The sequence below is a fragment of the Hoplias malabaricus genome, chromosome 9, assembly GCF_029633855.1.
Source record: "Hoplias malabaricus isolate fHopMal1 chromosome 9, fHopMal1.hap1, whole genome shotgun sequence".
NCBI lineage: Eukaryota > Metazoa > Chordata > Actinopteri > Characiformes > Erythrinidae > Hoplias > Hoplias malabaricus.
The window spans coordinates 37149466-37155465 of NC_089808.1; the positions used below are offsets into that span (position 1 = coordinate 37149466).

At 46.6% G+C, this 6000-nt stretch overlaps 1 pseudogene; it reads right to left on the bottom strand.

Annotated features, from left to right (window-relative positions):
• The window catches only part of LOC136706681 (macrophage mannose receptor 1-like), a 29523-nt pseudogene extending 24978 nt beyond the window's left edge, over positions 1–4545 (bottom strand).
• Between the last annotated feature and the right edge of the window lie 1455 nt (positions 4546–6000).

Here is a 6000-nt window from a genome sequence, read left to right on the forward strand (position 1 = left end):
TGGAGACGTGCAAAGTTTAGATTTCAGTGCCTGCATGGCGTGTTCCTGGGTTTCGCCCCAGGTGAATGGAGTATCCTTTTTCAGGAGGTCATAAAGTGGACGAGCTAGGTCCGCATAGTTCTCTATGAATTGTCGTGAGTAGTTGCATACTCCTAAGAAACTGCGGAGTTCCTTAAGATTGGTGGGTGCTGTGAGGTTTGTTACCCCTTGCACTCGACTCACTTGTGGTTCAACACCATCAGTGCTTACGAGCAGACCGACGTAATTCACTTTTGTTCTGCACCACTGACATTTGGAGAGTGATATTTTCGCACCTGCTGTTGTAAGCTGGTCAAGAACATGATCAATCTCGTCAATGTGTGCCGGTAGGGAGTGGTTACGCATGAGTATGTCATCCACATATATGAGGGTGCCTCGCTCGCGGGCATCAGGGCATGCTTTGTTTAAGAAAATGTTAAACTCCGCGGGTGAGTTGGCATATCCAAAAGGGCACAGAGTGAATGTGTACTGTCAGTTTGCGAAAGTGAAAGCGAGCTTGTGTTGGTCTTCTGCTTGCACCGGGATGGTCCAGAAGCCAGAGGCTACATCGATGGTGGAAAAGTATTTAGCGTTTCGGACCGAGGGAAGTTCTTGCTCCAATTGTGTCATCGGCCACCGAGACAAGGGAACCTGTTGATTTAGTTTCCGATAGTCGATGGTTAAGCGCCATTTACCATTTGGTTTTATGACGGGCCATAGTGGTGCCGAATATGTGCTGTTGCAGGGTCGAATTATGCCCTTTTTCAGCAAGCCATCAATGATTTCTTGTACCGGTTCATAGGATGCCAACGGAATTTTGTATTGGCGGACAAACGTGGGTGGTGCTCCTGGACGAGTGGGAATGCGCACTGAATGAATGTCAGTGAAACCACAGTCCGTTGAATCTTTGGAAAAAGATTTTTGATATTTAAGGAGCACTTTCTCACGTTCTTCTTTGCTTTGGAGGGCGTCGGCCTCCTTTAGAACTTGTTCGACTTGGATACGGAATTCGGAGTCAGATAGTTCTATTGAAGTACGTGAATTTGAAGTGTTTGCTCCCGCTTCGTGAGGAGGAGGTGGTTCCTGGGAGGATTCCGGGAATGAATCTAAAGAAAGAACCATGATCGTCATTTGATTGTCGTCAGCGAGATCTATCCTGCAAATGGCGTCTTTACTCATGTCCAGAGCTGAGAAGAGAGCAACAGCTCGTGTCGGATGAGTGTAGAACACCTTTGATTCTGGATGATCAAGAAGCAGGGATTCAGGCATTGGTCCTATGATCGGGATTTGCAACTCGAAGTCATGGAATTTCGTACTGACTAACCAACCCAGAGGAGATGAGTGAGGGATTGTCAAGGGTTGAGTGGTTTCGTTTCGTACGAATAGATAGGTGGATCTTGCTCGTGTTTCCACCAAAGGTGTGGCTTCGAGGGTGAGGCCTAGTTCGAAGAACTGAGGTGACGGTTGGAAAAGTGCATGCGCGTGGCTTAAGTGTTGGCCAGGTCGCATGACTAAGCGGATGGGTACATTTGCGGTGTTCGCAGGTACCACAAGTGAACCTTGGTTAGTGACCTGACATACCTCGGGAATAGTTTGTCCTGAGCCTAGGTTGCTGAGATCTGCGGACCAGGTTTCCATTGAAACATCAGTCAAGGACCACAGCACACTATTGAGGGTGTCTACGTGGACATCGAGGCGCACCAAGAAGTCACTTCCAATATAAGCATCGTGCGGCAAGTAAGGGACGACCAAGAAATAATGGGTGAGTACCCTTTTGTTCCACTGGATAGTTAAAGCGCAAATTCCATCAGTGGGTGACATTACTTTCGATGTCGGGTTAAGAGGAAAACGACAAGGACTGCTCACCAAAGGAATATTTGGTTGAGTGAGGCGCAGAGTGTTAAAGAGGGTTTGGCTTATGGCGGATTTGTCAGTCCACAGAACCAGAACTGCATTGTCCACATGATAGTCCTGCATTGTGAGACCATTCACGATGGGAAGGCCGGGAGCGTCTGTTGTGGACGGCTGTGTGAAAGTGCACAGGAATGTGTTCCGTTGTTCTAACATGGCACTAGGGGGCCAGGGAGAGGCTGCTGTCTCTGGTGTGGCCGCCATGGGCTCAGTTTCCTCTTCCTCGAAGTGAGGGATCTGACTTGGTGGATCTCCTATTGATTCAGGCCGGATTTCGAGACGGCAACACTGAGCTTCCCGGTGGTGTGGGGTGCAGATGGGTAAAGGCTCACGCACTTGTGCCCAGATCTTTGACCTTTTGAAGTCAATCAGTGGCTCGAAGCGATTAAGGAGATCTTTGCCGATGAGGAAGGGAATTGTTTCGAGAGGAGACACATGGACTGGATGCACTAAAGTCATTGGTCCGATGGCTAAGTGTATTAGTGCCATAGATTGGATAGTGAGGCCTGTATGTGAATACGGCTGAATTTTAAGAGAACAGTTTTGGAGCTGTATCTCGCGATTTTCACGCCGCGCAATGGCTCGAACCTGTTGGAACAGGGCGGAAGACATGAGCGTGACATCTGATGCAGTGTCCAACAGGGCCTCATGTACTAGCCTTCTCTCCACAATGGTGGACAGATAGAATTTGCGTGCAACCCCTTTCTCAGTTTGTGTCCCATAATTGTCGGACGGGTGTGTCGCCTTCAATGACCGAAGGGTCATTTGACGTTAAACCTTCTTTACCGTCTAACTGAACAACCAAAACAGCACTGGAGGGTGGTTGTGAGTCACCCCCCTGTATCATTGGGTCTTCAGTATTTGTTTGGGTCACGAGGAGATTGCACGGTGCGCTAGAAGACGGAGCTTCGCTTGTCACTTCTACATAACTCTCTAACATTTCTGGGGTGTTAGAGGATGGCTTTGGGTTAGATCGCACGGAGGTGATGGAAAGAACATCAGGTTTTTTCTTTTTCTCTTTTCAAATCATTGCAAGCATTCAGCGGATGTCCTCTAACTCCTTAGAGCTGAATTCCTTGCCTTTAAGCTTGTCTTTGGTGTGATTTTCTTTATTTTGATACCAGTATTTCTCTTTCTTTTCTCTATTAGAATCTGAAAGCTGGTTCTGAGCTGTTCGCTCATATCCCTTATGGGGATGTGATGGTTTTCCACGGCCCGCACCGCGGTTTTCTGCAGGGTAATAGTCACGACCATACCCAGCCCTGTCCCGAGGGTTCCAGAAATCTTTGTCGAGATTTCTGTCTGGCCTGCGAGGAGGGTAGCGCTTGTATTGGTGTGGGGGCGGATGAGGTTTCGGGCCCTCACTAGTCCACGGAGTGGAGGAAGGGTTCAGGGCGGATCGGCCTGGGTGGCACCTTCTAACTCTAAATGTGGGGAGCTGGAGTCGACATTGAAGACTTGGGGTGTTTCGGACCGCCTGTTGGGAATTTGTTGGGATTTTAGGAAACCTCTGAGTGCTAAATCACGCAGCTGCCTGCTAGACAGGGTGCGAGGGCAAGCTGAGACTCCCAACTGATGACTGGTGTGGGGATGGAGGTTTTGGATAAATAGTGATTTGAAATTTAACTCTTCCTCCATTCCGGAGTCATTTCTAGGTCCGAAGTACGCCTGTCTGAGTCGGTTATAATATTGCTGAGGGGATTCCTGGCGTTGCTGTTTTATGTTCAAAGCAGCGGCCAGTCCGGTCTGTGACAGGTGATTGGAGAATTCGTCCTCCAAGGCTTGGCACAGCACATCATATCGCGCTTTTACATAGTCTGGCTGACGTTCAATGAAGTTACTGACGTCTCGGTTGGAGGTCAGTTTAATCACATATAGTCTGTCATCTATGGTGATCCCGGGGAACCTTTGGAGGTAGAAGTCAATATCTTTTAGGTAGGAAAAGATATCATTAGAACCGTCAGGTTTGGGATCAAAGCGGGTTATATTACGTGCGATTTTATCTAGGTCCTTGTATGAGGGACCGTGAGAGGGTAAAGGTTGAGGGGACCAGACACTGGGTTGCAGTGCTCTGGGTCTAGCAGGGCGTTGTAAGGGACGGCTGACAGGAGACACAGGGGAAGGTGAAATACCTGTTGATACCAGAGGAGGTGCTGCAGCAGCTCTAAAGGTTACGGTCCCTGAGTCTGGTTCCTGATCCTCACTATCTTCCTGCTGGCCTTGTCTTTCTGTAGCAGCACTAGGTGGCACATCAGGTGTGACCTGGGGCAGTGTGTTCCCTTCAGCTATTTCGCTTTGAAGTTGCCTTAACTCTGCCTCTACCTTTGCCTGCTGTCGCTGTGATACCTCAAGCTCACGTTCACTGGCCCTGAGCTGTACTACAGCGAGGAGGGCTATTTGACCTAATGCCTCAGTTCAGGGCTTGCCCTTGAGGATGTCGGTTAAGTGGTTCTCTACCCACTTAGCCACCATGTGGTCACGATGGGCCTGTGAGGCTTTCTGCACCGTCTCTGCGAGTCCAGGCATCACATCATTGGTGATGCTGGTCAGAACAGAGAACGCCTCATCCCACAAACCTTCTACATATACTTCCGAGGGAAAGGTTCCTTCTGCCATGTTAGCTGTGTTTTAACTGCGAGGTGTAACTTACTTCTATTTAGTTCGGATTAATTCTGTTAATCCCTTTCCTAACTAAATCGAACTAACTTCACCTGTGCTGGAGTTCACTTGTGGATCTCTAAGGGAGGTCTGTTAGTAGTAGAGGGTGGAGTGGAGGTTGCTATACGCAAGTGAGTACAAGAAGAGAGAAAAAAGAATTTTTATTAAAAATTTTTTTTTTCAATAATTAAAATTATTAAAAATTTTGAGTTAAAGAATTGTAGAAAAATTTGGATTAAATAATTTTAAAATTAAGTAAGATTTATTACTAGATATAATTTCCAATTAAGGAATTATGAAAGTAAAAGAATTTTCGAATTAAAGAATTATTAAGAATAGTTAAATTAAAAGACTCTCTCTTTTAACTGCATTTGGGATTTGGTATCGAGTTAGAGTGTCAATCTCTAATTACTGCACACTGTCTGCTGTAGCTGTATCAGCTTACTATGCTTCCAAGCCTTTACTTGTAATTACTCAGATGTGCAGAGTTTAGAGACAGCCACTAGAGCTGTAATACCAGGTCTTATCAGTGTGAACTGGTTGACAATTTCAATTGCGATAGCAAGTTTCTCCACTAGAGGGTACTGAATGTAAGTCTGAATGGCAACAGCAAGCTTCAGTATTTGAGTTGAACTTAAATTGTAACACCAGACTGGGACACCAGAGGGCGACAAGCAAGTTATAATGCAATAGCAGCAATGGACACCAGTCGGCGCTGGTGGGAATCCCAATAAACACGGCACGGGCAGACACAATATAACACAAATGGGAATTTCCACTGTAGCGGGAAGTTTCAACACTAGAGGGCGTTATCAGATTAAAATCTAAAATGGGATAAAGATTTTAAACGCTCAGATACTTTATCAAAAATAAAAATTTAAATTTAAAAGGGGAACAGAGATTTTACACTAAGGTACTTTAAAAGAATTTCATCTGTAATGACAACTTTTAAACACCAGAGGGCTGCTAAACACTTATGTTGTCTCGGCGGACAACCTCCCAACCACTAGAGGGTGTACGGGAATCAAACGTCAAGGGTAGCACCACACTTGACCACAAGGAGGAGCACGGGAGGACACGCTTCAATAGACGCTAGTTATGAAGTATTTTTCCCTGCAATTACGCACTTATACCACAAGAGGGAATTAGTCTTCCTCTGTTTTGGGGGCGTTTTGAATTTCCCTCCTTAGTTTCAGCTCTGCCCCTTCAAAGGGGTTCTTCCTTTCCTGAATTCGCGTTCAGTTTAACAGGAAAAGCTGATGAGAGCAGACCTCTCATAACACAAGCCGTATCTTCGGCTGATTCTTTTAATAACCTCCCAATCGCCTAGCGCGCGATCTCGTTATTAACGCTGGTAGCGGGTCTCGCGGCGGGAGGTCGAATCCGACGGCAAAGTCTTACAGCGGAATTTCG